This window comes from Triticum aestivum, chromosome 5B (genome assembly GCF_018294505.1).
Source record: "Triticum aestivum cultivar Chinese Spring chromosome 5B, IWGSC CS RefSeq v2.1, whole genome shotgun sequence".
In the NCBI taxonomy this organism is placed as follows: Eukaryota; Viridiplantae; Streptophyta; class Magnoliopsida; order Poales; family Poaceae; genus Triticum; species Triticum aestivum.
The window spans coordinates 43,969,354-43,982,599 of record NC_057807.1 but is presented as its reverse complement, the minus strand read 5'-3'; the positions used below and the strand labels follow the sequence as shown (position 1 = coordinate 43,982,599).

At 47.4% G+C, this 13,246-nt stretch overlaps 1 pseudogene; it reads left to right on the top strand.

Annotated features, from left to right (window-relative positions):
* Positions 1 to 3,255: 3,255 nt before the first annotated feature.
* Positions 3,256 to 4,459, top strand: LOC123114608 (probable sucrose-phosphate synthase 4; annotated as a pseudogene).
* Positions 4,460 to 13,246: the final 8,787 nt, after the last annotated feature.

Below are 13,246 nucleotides of genomic sequence, written 5' to 3'. Positions count from 1 at the left end.
GTGCACAATATGAGATCATTGGAACAAACTATGCCATGAATGTGGCCATAAGATTGATCATTTGGCTTGAAAGTCATGAATCTTCACACTTGATATCTCATTTATGAGAACACTTTTTAAAAATAATTACCATATTACAAGTTTATTATTTTCCTGGAAACTTGATCACATATAATGACACAACGCGAAGGTTTTCCAATTTTTTGATTTTTTTTGAATTTTTATGCCCGTTTCAAAATGCGGTCAAAACAGCGGGTTTGACCATTCCTAGCTAGTGGTTGAATCTTGGAATTTTTTTGGTCTTTCTATGATTAAATAGATACTTATGTACCTAGAAATGATTTTTGGAAAAAAAATAAAGAGCAAACTATGAGGCAGCTATAGTTCAAATCCGACCCGTTTCCAGCTGAATCAACGACAATTAGTCTTTTTCACCAGAGGTGGATCAAAACTTTTTTCACCCAACTATTTTGTCAATTGTGCATTATATATGGCCTAGTATTTTATAAAATTGATTTGGTCCATTTTTGCAACAATTATTTGGTAGGTCCTTCACAAAAAAAACTCATTTCGGGCACTCGGAAAATGAAAAATGAATTTTCCGTGCAAAGAAAATGAAAAATCCCTTAGGCAACATTGTTTGGAATTCCAATATGCACCCTTGTGCACAATATGAGATCATTTGAACAAACTATGCCATGAATGTGGCCATAAGATTGATCATTTGGCTTGAAAGCCATGAATCTTCACACATGATAGCTCATTTCTGAGAACACTTTTTTAAAATAATTACCGTATTACAAGTTTATTATTTTTGCTGGAAACTTGGTCACATATAATGACACAATGCGAAGGTTTTCCAATTTTTTGATTTTTTTTTGAATTTTTTATGCCCGTTTCAAAATGCGGTCAAAACGGCGGGCTTGACCGTTCCTAGCTAGTGGTTGAATCTTGGAAAACTTTTGGTGTTTCTACGATAAAATAGATACTTATGTACCTAGAAATGTTTTTTGGAAAAAATAAATAGCAAACTATGAGGCAGCTGCAGTTCAAATTTGACCCGCTTCCAACTAAATCGGCGGGAATTTGTCTTTTTCACCACAGGTGGATCAAAACTTTGGACACCCAACCATTTGGTCAATTGTGCATTAAATATGTCCTAGTATTTTATAAAATTGAGTTGGTCCAATTTTGCAAGAAATATATGGTAGTTCCTACACAAAAAAACTCATTTCAGGCACTCCGAAAATGGAAAATGAATTTTCCGTGCAAAGAAAATGAAAACTTCCTTAGGCAATATTGTTTGCCATTCCAAGATGCACCCTTGTGCACAATATGAGATCATTTGAACAAAATATGCCATGAATGCGGCCACAAGATTGATCATTTGGCTTGAAAGCCATGAATCTTCACGCATGATAGCTCATTTCTGAGAACACTTTTTTAAGATTATTGCCGTATTACAAGTTTATTATTTTTCCTGGAAACTTGGTCACATAAAATGACACAATGCGAAGGTTTTCCAATTTTTTAATTTTTTTAATTTTTTATGCCCGTTTCAAAATGCGGTCAAAACGGCGGGCTTGACCGTTCATAGCTAGTGGTTGAATCTTGGAAAACTTTTGGTATTTCTATGATAAAATAGATACTTATGTACATAGAAATGATTTTTGGAAAAAATAAATAGCAAACGATGAGGCAGCTGCAGTTCAAATTTGACCCATTTCTACCTGAATCGGCGGCAATTTGTCTTTTTCACCAGAGGTGGATCAAAACTTTTTACACCCAACCATTTTGTCAATTGTGCATTAAACATGGCCTAGTATTTTATAAAATTGATTTGGTCCATTTTTGCAACAATTATTTGGTAGTTCCTTCACAAAAAAACCTCCTTTTGGGCACTCGGAAAATGGAAAATGAATTTACCGTGCAAAGAAAATAAAAACTCCCTTAGGCAACATTGTTTGGAATTCCAAGATGCACCCTTGTGCACTATATGAGGTCATTTGAACAAACTATGCCATGAATGTGTCCATAAAATTGATCATTTGGCTTGATAGCCATGAATCTTCATGCATGATAGCTCATTTTTGAGAACACTTTTTTAAAATAATTATCGTATTACAAGTTTATTATTTTTGCTGGAAACTTGGCCACATATAATAACACAATGCGAAGGTTTTCCAATTTTTTGATTTTTTGAATTTTTTATGCCCGTTTCAAAATGCAGTCAAAACGGCAGGCTTGACTGTTCCTAGCTAGTGGTTGAATCTTGGAAAACATTTGATGTTTCTCTGATTAAATAAATACTTATATACCTAGAAATGATTTTTGGAAAAAGTAAATAACAAACTATGAGGCAGCTGCAGTTCAAATTTGACCCGCTTCCAACTAGATCAGCGGAAATTTGTCTTTTTAGCAGAGGTGGATAAAATCTTTTGACACTGAACTATTTGGTCATTTGTGCATTAAATATGGCCTAATAGTTTATAAAATTGATTTCATCCAATTTTGCAATAAATATATTCTAGGTCCTTCATAAAAAACCTCATTTTGGGCACTCGAAAAAGGGAAAATGTTTTATTTGCGAAAAATTCATTTCCGATGACACCTTTTTAAAGATATTTATCTTATTCCATGTTGTTATTTTTTCTGAAAACTTGTTCAAATTTTGGTGACACAATGAGAAGGTTTTTCATTTTTTTTCAAATTTCTCATATCATAAAGTAGCCTAAATGATTTTAACACATTATTTTAAGTCAACTACGACCAATTTAGATGGTCATAAAATCATATTGCATTCTGATTGGTCCGTGGACATATCACGCGGATCGTGCATTCAACACCGTAGGATGCTCAGGGATCCAACGACTGTCCTCGACCCATCCACACCAACCTCGAAACCCTAGCTATGTCCTCTGGGTCAATTTCCACCCACCCCCCGCCTCATTTCTTTCCCTCGCTCACCCGCGCAAACCCTAGCTCCTCTCGATCCCATCCTATTCCTCCCGCTAGCTCCACCGATCCTCCCCTCGATCTTGTCGGAGCGGGAGGAGATCAAGACTCCCCCCTCCTCCGTCGCACCCATCCCCATCCCCGCTCCAAGATCCAATCCAAGCCTCCCCGCCCCCTTCCTGCCACCCTCCCCGCCCCGCTTCTCCGATCCCCCACCCCACCCACCTCCCGATCCCCCACCGCATCTCACCTCACCTCGCCGCCCAAGAGCGCCAGAGCGGTGTGCGCACGGGCGGTGCAATGGTGGGGAACGACTGGATCAACAGCTACCTGGAGGCCATCCTGGACACGAGGGGTGACGCGGGGGACATCTCGGCCGCCTCGTCTTTCAGGGGCGGCGATGGGCCCGGCGCGGGCTCCGCGGCGGCGGAGAAGAAGCGGGAAAAGCATCGCTCATGCTGCGGGAGTGCGGCCGCTTCAACCCGACGCGCTACTTCGTGGAGGAGGTCATCTCCGGATTCGACGAGACCGACCTCTACAAGACCTGGGTCCGCGTAAGCCTTCCTCGCCGCCTCTACTCCTCCTCGTGTCTTAGCTAGCTGCTTGCTTCAGATTAGATTAGATTAGCTTAGGTGGTGGCGAGATTTCGAGGCTGCAGCTTATTTCCGGCGATTTATTCTGGACTTTGTTATATGCATTAGACATCGGTGATGAGGAGCCCGCAGGAGCGTAACACGCGGATCTGGAACCTCGCCAGGAAGAAGAAGCAGGTATGCCTGCCTCGATTTGCTTGTAAACTTTACTCTCCCCAAATTAGCATTATAGGTGCAAAACTGTTGGGGGGTAGCTCACTGCTAGTGTAGTTTTTGGTTAGTGCGAGCATTGTTCTATGACAGTTCTTGGTATAGTTGTTGAACTGCACAAGTGTGGGCTTATCTTGCTGGTGTGGTGTTCTTCTGACCTCTGACTAACATGCCTTGGCCCCAGCTGACACTCGTGGTCTTAATGATAACCCACTAGCTAATTGCAAGTGTTGATTTGTTTTTGCGCCCTCTGCTGCTGATCTAGTAGCCCTTGATCCTTATGATTCATGGCACTATAAGATGAGGCACTCATCATGCTACATGCCTTGTTGAGGTGTTGTTGTGGCTAGCTGCTGGCTGCACGTGAGGGAGGGCCACATGATGCCATTTGCACCATGCTCTTTCACTTTCTCTCTCTCTCTCTCTCTCTCTCTCTGATGAAGATGCTGACAAAGCCATTGTTGTTTACCATCATTGCCATTGGTTTGGTTTGGCTGAATGCTCTGTTTGTCTGTCCACTATACCGCATCTGGCTACTCGGTGAAACATCATTCGCTTTAGCCTTTGTCTGCTTCGTCCTGCCCTGACGACCTGATCCAGTACCATAGTGTTCCTCTTTGCCGTTTTCATCCTATTGCTGGGACTTAAAAGAAAGTGTTCCAATTCTTATCTGTCAATTTGTTTTGCAGATTCTGTACTGAACTGTTAACTTGTGTGAAAGTTTCTGTACTGGAATGTTTTATTTCTTTGAGGGAAAATGTCTCACAACTTGTGATGTACCCAGGCTGTAGTCTTCCACTATGGATCAATAAGCTTGATTGCCGAGCCTTGGTAGACAGCGCATCTGCAGGCCATGAAGGTTGCCAAAGAGGCCGGCGCGCTTCTCCTGCTGCTACTGCCCCGGCCGTCCTCAACTTGCCCTGGACAGCTACCGCAGGTGAGACAATTGCCTCCATCTACTGCAGGTAGAACTACTATGTAGTTTGGTTGTGGCAGCAACTGTTGTAGGTTGGGTGAAATCTTAGTTTGCCTGCCTTCAGATAATGAGATGGATATAGCGCATAACATTGCTTCAGACATTTGCAATACATCTCTTAATTTAACATCCATTGGAATAAATTAGATGGGAATATATATGTGGTTTCATAAGCTGGTGCTGCTAGTTGTTATGGTTATGTATTCAGCTTCAATGCTAGTTTGTACAAGATTTTTGTTTGCTAGGAAACATGGACATATATCCAGCTTTAATGCTAGTTGTATTGTTAGCACATCCATATGTGCAAGAAAACGGTTCAGACAGAGAGGGTACCTTTTTATCATGATTTTTGCACCAGTTTATCATCTTAGTCTCCTGTATTGTACTTCGAAGTTTATCATGTTCTGAAGCTGACCCTTCAAATTGGGTTGCAGAGGAGGTATGGCTGCCGCGCAATGATGCTGGAGACTGTTGCCAGTGCTGGGGATGGAGACAGATTGCATTGGAAATATTCTGTTATTCCTTACCTAATGTTCTTGTTGCTGATAATAGGGCATGTAGATAGCAAGTTATTTCCCTAGTGGTTACTTATGCTTATTGTGTATCACATTTAAAAAGAAAATGCAAAATGAGCTTGTTTGATCTTTTTTATTCTTATGTATGCTTGATCAGGGTAGTTCTTTTTTAATTTGATGACAATGAACCAATATAACCAGTCATCAGTAGCTAGTGTGCATTGCCAAGTACAACAGTTCTACATTATATGGAATCATCTATAGATATTATTTATCGATATGGGTTAACTAATCCTTATTGATCGATCATCTCTTTTAGTTAATAATGTATGCATGCCTTGTATGTTCTGTGTTCTTTACTATACTGTTCTGTCCTCGGGCAATTAAACATTGTATCTGTTTTTGTAGTGATATGCAACTCTTCAAAAAAAAGAAACTGTATTATGGAATTACTCATCTGCATGGAATTTCTATGTATTCTAGTAGTTTAATTTTGATACTGTATTGCTGTATTCCCAATCTGCGTGGGAGCCGAAGCTCGATTTGTTCCTGTTTCTGTTTTTGTTTCAGTAGTAGTACAATGTAATGATTTTGTGCTTTCATGAAGTATTTTGCACTATTTTTATCTGTCCATCAATTTAGAAGACCTGTAGAGCATTTAACTAGACAGTTGACTTTGCATGTGCAACTACTATGCTTGCTTAGAGCAGCCCTTGATTGGTTACATTATTGTGATGGACCGTGCTGTTCTTAGTTGTGCTAGAGTATGTGCTACATTATTGTTCCGTGTTGTTAGCCAAATCATTGCACATGCAGTGTTAATGCGATGTTGTAAAATTCCTGTTTGTACAATGTATCTGCTACATGTTGTTTTCATCTTGATAGCTAACATCCTAGCACCATGAACTTTGATTGTAAAATCTCTATATGCTATAAAATTAATTGGGTCAGTCTCGAATTGGTTGTGAATTGTAAGATACTTAAAGTAAATGTTTTTTGCCTTCTCACGTGTAGGTTCAGTCTGTTGGAGGAGTATGGCAAGATGTTGATTCGGGCTAACCAGGGGCACACTGTGGCAGTATGTTTTCTGCCTGAACTCCCCTGCACTAACGTATTCTCTTTTTACAAGTAAGATTTAAGATGTGTTTATACTCTTCATGATCATCTGCCATGTAGTAATTGTTATTGTTTGTGACTTCTAAAAGCATTGTACTAGTTGAATTTGTGTTATCATTCTGAAGAACTTGTCCTTTTATTGAATGGTCTCTTCATAATATATTTGCTCCAGTTTTCTAATTTTTCTTTGCTGATTCATGTAACAGGGCGTCCTGACTATGAGCAAGAGCAGGTGCATGTGCATGTTTGTAATTATAACAAAGGAGCTCCATCTTGAAGAATATAGTGCTTGTAGAGCTTGTAAATTAGTTACTCCACTTGTAGAGTTATTTGTAGAGCAGGAGCACCATTGTATTGCGTGTTATTTGTAGAGCAGGAGCTCCATACAGAATCTTACTCTATATTGAATCTTGCTGTTGTTATTTGAAGTATTACATGTGTTTTTTGTCAGTGCCGATTTAAATATTGGTTATTTATTTACTGTCAAAATGAAATGAGGAATATGACCCTGACAAGTCGGACCCACTTGCTAGAACCTGACAACTTGAACCCACTTATGAGAACATGATAACTGGGATCCATCTGACTAGTGGACCCATGATACATATAAAAAACATGAGAGGCCCAACAAAGAAATGGCCCAGAAAATACATGATCAAAAAGAAAATCTGTTGTTAAAAGGGCCACACAAAGAAATCAATAAGGCTGAATTGTTGGGCCAGACCCATGTAGCTAATAAAAGCACAAGAAAAAAATACATTAAAAAGGCCGAATTGTTGGGCTAGGCCCATGTAGAAAACCGAATTGGACCAGGCTGAATCTTGTGCCACATCAGCTTGCCACGCTCGATGCCTACGTGGACTAGGGAGGTTACTAGTGACCAAAACGCCACAGTAGACATATTTTGGTCATAAACATCCACGACCATTCCAGAAAAAAGGTCGCTATAGTCAGTTTACGACCGCCAGCTTTTGACCTTCTGGTTTTGGTCACAAAAAGGTCACAAATGGAAAACTGTGACCATTCAGTGACCAATAGTGGTGGTCACAAGTTGACATATTTCTTGTAGTGATTATATTATTCAAATCTTTAATAGCCAACATGGCTGGATTTTTTATTATGGTTATCAATGACCAATATTATGATGGAGGTCTTCAAAGTCGCTTCAGCGCAATGGTTATTTTATCAATGGACATGATTTATTTCTACAATGGAGGGAATAGTCCCGAGTCGCTATAGGCTTACGACCCGACACTTGGGGGCTACATTATTCAAATTGAGATTACATCACATATGCAAGTCCCATGTCACTTCCAGCATGCACCATGGCCCTTGGGGGCTAATGCAAAGTCATTTTTTGCTCAACTTATTGAAGGCCCGACTCATCACATTGAAATGAGCCGGCCCTTGGGGGCCACCAATTGCTCTTGTCAAAAATTCAAGGTACACAAGCCTCAGTCCATTATATTGAAAGATCCACTACTCAGTTGGTAGAGTACAAAGCTCTTAACCTTATGGACGTGGGTTCAAGCCCCATGGTGGAGATTACATCATATGATGTTATTATCAATGAAGTATATACAAAGTCCCAGCTCAGTATTATCTTACTATACCGGCCCTTGGGGGCTACACGTTGCTGCTCAAGTCTACATGATCATATTTACAAAGTCCCTGCTTATTATTTCATAATGACCCGACACTTGGGGCTATAAGTCATATATGAACATAATGAAGTTCTACATCTTCAAGCTGGCTGAAAATCAGATAGGTATTTCATGACCAATGTTTTTTTATGAAACTGGTCTATTGACCCGGATTTTCGGGAAGAAGGAAATACCAAGGAGTTAAGGATGATCAGGTGCCGGCTTACAAGAGTTCTTAACCCGGAGCTTAATCTATCAAAATGTTCTTGTGTTTGTTTTACAGGATTAGTTTAACATGGATGAATCCAAATTAAGCTGGGGGCTAATGTCGGGGATATACCCCGCGGTATGACCCGGCCGGAGATATGACCCGACTGGGATTGGATGTTTCATTGGTGACCCGGCAGATTATAACCCGGCAGACATAGTCGTGTAACCCGGCAGACACGGTCATGTAACCCAGCAGACACAGTCATATAACCCGGCAGACACAATCGTGTAACCCGGCAGACACAGTCATGTAAGCCGGAATGTTAAGCCGGCAGACAGTAAGCTAGATGGTAAGCCAGATGGTAAGTCAGATCGTAAGCCAGACGGTAAGCCAGATGGTAAGCCAGATCGTAAGCCAGAATGTAAGTCAGATTCTAAGCCAGATTGTAAGAAGCCCAAGACGTTAAAGAAGCCCATGGAGAGAAGCCCGTGAAGAGAAGTCAGAATAGTTCAAGTCTTAGTCCAAGATGGACTCTACATGTAACCCGCCCCTCCAACTTATATAAGGAGGGGCAGGGCTCCCCAAAAGAGGGAGAAGAAAGAATAAACAATCTCTAGGGCTAGACACAGAGAGTCAGCTTACCGACGACTCCCTCATGATCATAATGATACCTAGCCACAAACAGCATGTAGGGTTATTACCGGATGATGTTTCCCGGGGCCCGAAGCTGTCTAAATCCTCGTCTTGTGTGTTGATTGCCTCACGTCTCTCGATTCCGACCAACCCCTTCAAGCTACCACATAGATGCGTTGGCCTCACGACCAAGTCCTCACACTAAGGACATCTGTCGTGACAATTCCACGACAGCATGTACTTTACCGCCAAGAAGTTGAAGCAGTACTTCCAAGAGCACGTCATCACTGTGGTTAGCACACGGCTCCTATCGGAGAAATCATCGGGTGTCGGGATGCCTCTGGCCAGGTCGCCAAGTGGGCGCTCTAGCTGGCCGGCCACACCATCCTCTACGAGCGCCGCACCACGATCAAGTCTCAGGCCCTGGCCGACTTCCTCGTCGACTGGACCGAGACATAGTACTTACCGCCGCCCCCCGACTCGATGTATTGGTGCATGCATTTCGACGGGTCCAAGATGCGTCCCGGCCTAGGGGCCGACATCGTGCTATCATCCCCAAAGGGCGATTGACTCCACTACGCACTCCAGATCCACTTCGCCGCCTCCAACAATGTCGTCGAGTACGAAGCCCTTGTGCACGGCCTCCAGCTTGCCAAGGAACTCGGCATCCGGCGCATCCTGTGCTATGGTGATTCGGACCTAGTGGTGCAGCAGTGCTCCGGCGAGTGGGACGCCCGCGACTCCAACATGGCAAGCTACCGCTTCCTCGTTCGGAAGCTGTCCGGGTCCTTCGTGGGCTGCGAGTTCCTCCACGTCCCGCGTGCGGTAAACGAAGCGGTCGACACGCTCGCCAAGATCGCCTCATCCGACAGTCCATCCCGTCCGGCGTCTCCCTCGAACACCTGCACAAGCCATCCATCAAGCCATCGCCGGACTCCGAGTCCATCGATGTTCCAGACGACCCGGCCACATCTCAACCTGGCACGGGGACTCCTGAACCCGACCCGGGGACTGCCGAACCTGGCCCGGGGATTGCCAAACCCGGCCCTGGGGCTGCTCAGCTCGGCTCGGCCACCATCGCCCCGGACCCGGCCGTTGCCATCCCCGACTCGGGGGATGCTCAACCCGACTCGGGGGCTGCCGACTCGGAACCCCCCTGGTGGCTGTCTTCGCTGTGGTAACAGCTCCGTCTTGGGCCTTGCCAATATCAGAGTTCCTGGAAAATGGGGTTCTCCCTATGGATGAGACAGAAGCCCGACAAGTGCAACACCGGGTGTTCGTCTACGACATCATCAACAATGAGCTCGTCAAGCGCAGCTCCACCGGCGTGTTCCAGTGCTGCATTGAGCAGGAACAGGGCGTCGACATCCTCCTCGACATACACCAGGGCGAATGTGGGCACCACTCCGCGTCACGATCCCTGGTGGCCAAGGCGTTCCGCCACGGTTTCTACTGGCCCACGGCCCTCCAAGATGTCGAGTCGCTCGTTCTCAAGTGTGAGGAATGCGAGTGCTTCAGCAAGCGCAGCCACTGTCGGATTTCGGGTTCGGCAGACCCTTTAGGTTCGAACACTGGGGTGCGCGCGGAGATTACGCCCTCTGCCTACCTGCTCCTCACCGGATCGCTAGGGTCTAAACACAAGAGACACAAGGTTTATACTGGTTCAGGCCACCATTGTGGTGTAATACCCTACTCCAGTGTGTGGTGTGGTGGATTGCCTCTTGGGCTGATGATGAACAATACAAGGAAGAACAGCCTCGCCAGGGTCTGTTCTTGGCTGGTGCGATGAACTGCTAGGAGGAGTTCAGTCGCTCTATCTACTAGTTTGTCGGTAGGGATCTCGATGCCTCTACCCTGGGGGTGGCTAGTCCTATTTATAGGCAAAGGTCCTGGGCCTCTTCCCAAATATTGAGCGGGAAGGGCGCCAACAATTGGCCATTTTGAAGGGGAACAACAGGTACACTTATCCTGACTAAAGTTGGTCCTCGCCTGGCAAAGGCTCTGGTGGTGACGCCGACTTGGGCTCCAAGGTGACCTCCATCCTGTCGTTGGACTGGTCTTGGTCTTGTTGCACCGAAATGGACGCCTTTGCTTTATGCTCTCGCCTGCGCTTGCTCCCCTTGCACCAAAGAGGAAAGGAGGACACTGCGCCGGCTGGCGCCCGACTAGCGCCCTTGGTCGTCATGGCTTGCGTCATGGGCACCTCGTGAGGTACCCCGCCTTGAACTCTCCGCCTCCTCGCGAGCCAGCCTGATGAGGCCGTGCCTAAGGAACCTCCTTGTCGTCCGCCTCGCGAGGCTTGGCCACTCGCGAGGGTCTTGAGCTTGTGTTGATGAAGATGGGCTGCGTTGGGCCCCCTTTGAGCCACGCCGCTGGCCACAGGCAGGCAAGTCTGGGGACCCCCATTCCTAGAACACGGACAGTAGACCCCGGGCGCACGGCGCGCCCAGACTTGGCCGTGCAGAGAGGCGAAAGGGCAAGTGCGAAGCGTCGCGGGCCCTAACAGCCTGCGGCCTTGGGCGCCGCATGGCGGTTGATTGGATGTGGGCGCCTTTGCAACCGTGCGAATTGATAAAGGAGCGGCACCTGCCCCTTGCCTTCTTTGCTTTCTCCAGTTGCTGCTCAGATCCCCTTTCTTGCGCCTCTCCTCCCCACCTCCGAAATCTTCAGATCTACTCCGTCCGTGCGCCCTAGCTAGACATGGCGCCTCGCCAAGCCCCGGCTGGAGCTTGGTACTCGTCCGCCTTGGACCCACCGAACGTGTCGGAGGCGAGCCTTGCCCGGGTGCGCCAGATGGCGGCGTCACAGGGCATCGATGGGGCGACGGTGTTCAAGGCCGGCTCTACCTTCCCTGAAGGCCGAGGGAGCACCTTCTATCCGCTCTTCGTGAGCGCCATCGTCGCCGGTCTGGTGCCTCCTTTTTCTGAGTTCTTCTTCTCTGTCCTCCGCCACTACAACCTTCAAGCTCTGCACCTCCATCCCAACTCCGTCCTTCTTCTGGCAATCTTTGCCTATTATTGTGAGGCTCACGTAGGGGTGAAGCCCTCCGTGGCCTTGCTGCGCCACTACTTCTCCCTCCGGACCTCTCATGGTTCTGTCTCTGCGTGTGCGAGCTTCGTCGCATACGGCAGCTCCATTGCCATTTTATATCCTGGGAAAAGGATTGAGGGCTTCACGAGCAAGTGGGTCTTGGTGGATGCTGTGCGCATCCACCCTCGGCTGATCCTGCCCTCGGCGCACCCTGTGAGCTCCGACGACTGGTCCCGAGTGGAGCTTGTGGATCCTCGTGCGAAGCTGGTGCTGGAGAAGATGGATGTGGATCTGAGGCCGGCCAGCATGGCGGCGGCAAGACTGACCGGTGCGTCGCTGCTGAGGGAGTTCTTGGAGCACCAGCTGGCTCCGCTCCGCCAACACTCGCTTCCGATGTGGAGGCGTCACCCAAGCCCTGCAGTCTTGGCCGACAAGGATCTGGCCGCGGTTCTCCAATCTTTGGTTGGGGGCGACGTGGCGAGGTTGGATGGCGCTCCTATGCCCCTGTTCCTCCGCGAGGACTGGGAGCAAGTGGTGGGGCCCATGTCCACCTTCAATGGGGACGGGCCCGTGCCCGCGGAGGCTCCCGGGGTCCCAGTGGACGTGTCCTCTGGCAACTCCAGCAAAGAGGAGGAAGGAGGGGAGCGAGAAGAGGGGGCCGACTCCGAGGCAGAGTCAAGGGCTCCCTCCCTCCGGCGCAGGTCCCGCGCTCTCCGCCTCTCTCCGAGTGATGACGACGAGGACGATGACGAGCAGGGCGGCGGGAGCCTGCCCCCGATTCCGAAGAAGGACCGGACCGTGCTGATCCCCCGCGGGTCTGCCCCAGCCCCGAGGCGATCCGCAGGCGCACCTCCTACACCCGAGCTCCTCGAGGCTGATCCTTGCAGCTGGCTCTCGGGCTTCAAGTACGGCCGGAGGCTGCTCGAGCCCGCGAGTGACGACCTGTAAGTGCTTGATTCCTATCTTGTTTATTGTTTTGTTGCTGAGGCTTGACGCTCGTATCTTCGGCTAGGCTGGCGCCCTCTACAAAGAAGCCGAAGGGGGCTCCTGAGGTCCCATCCGCGGCAGCGCCTCTGCCCGCGAAAGAAGATGAGCGTGACGCACGGGCCTCTCCTGCCCGGGCGCCCTCGCGAGGCCTGGCTGAGCCGGTTGGGGCGAGCTCAGCCTCCATGGCCCAAGCGACTCCCAAGGTGCCCCTGCCTGATGCCGCCACTACAGCCGTTGGGGCGCAGCAGGCTCCGCCTCAGGATACTGTGGTCACGCTGCCGTCTTCTCCTCCTACTCCTCCGACTGCTGCTTCCGCGACCACTATTCTGGGCCGCGCTGTTGCCGAACTGGACCGTCTGCGGCAGGATCTTCTGGGC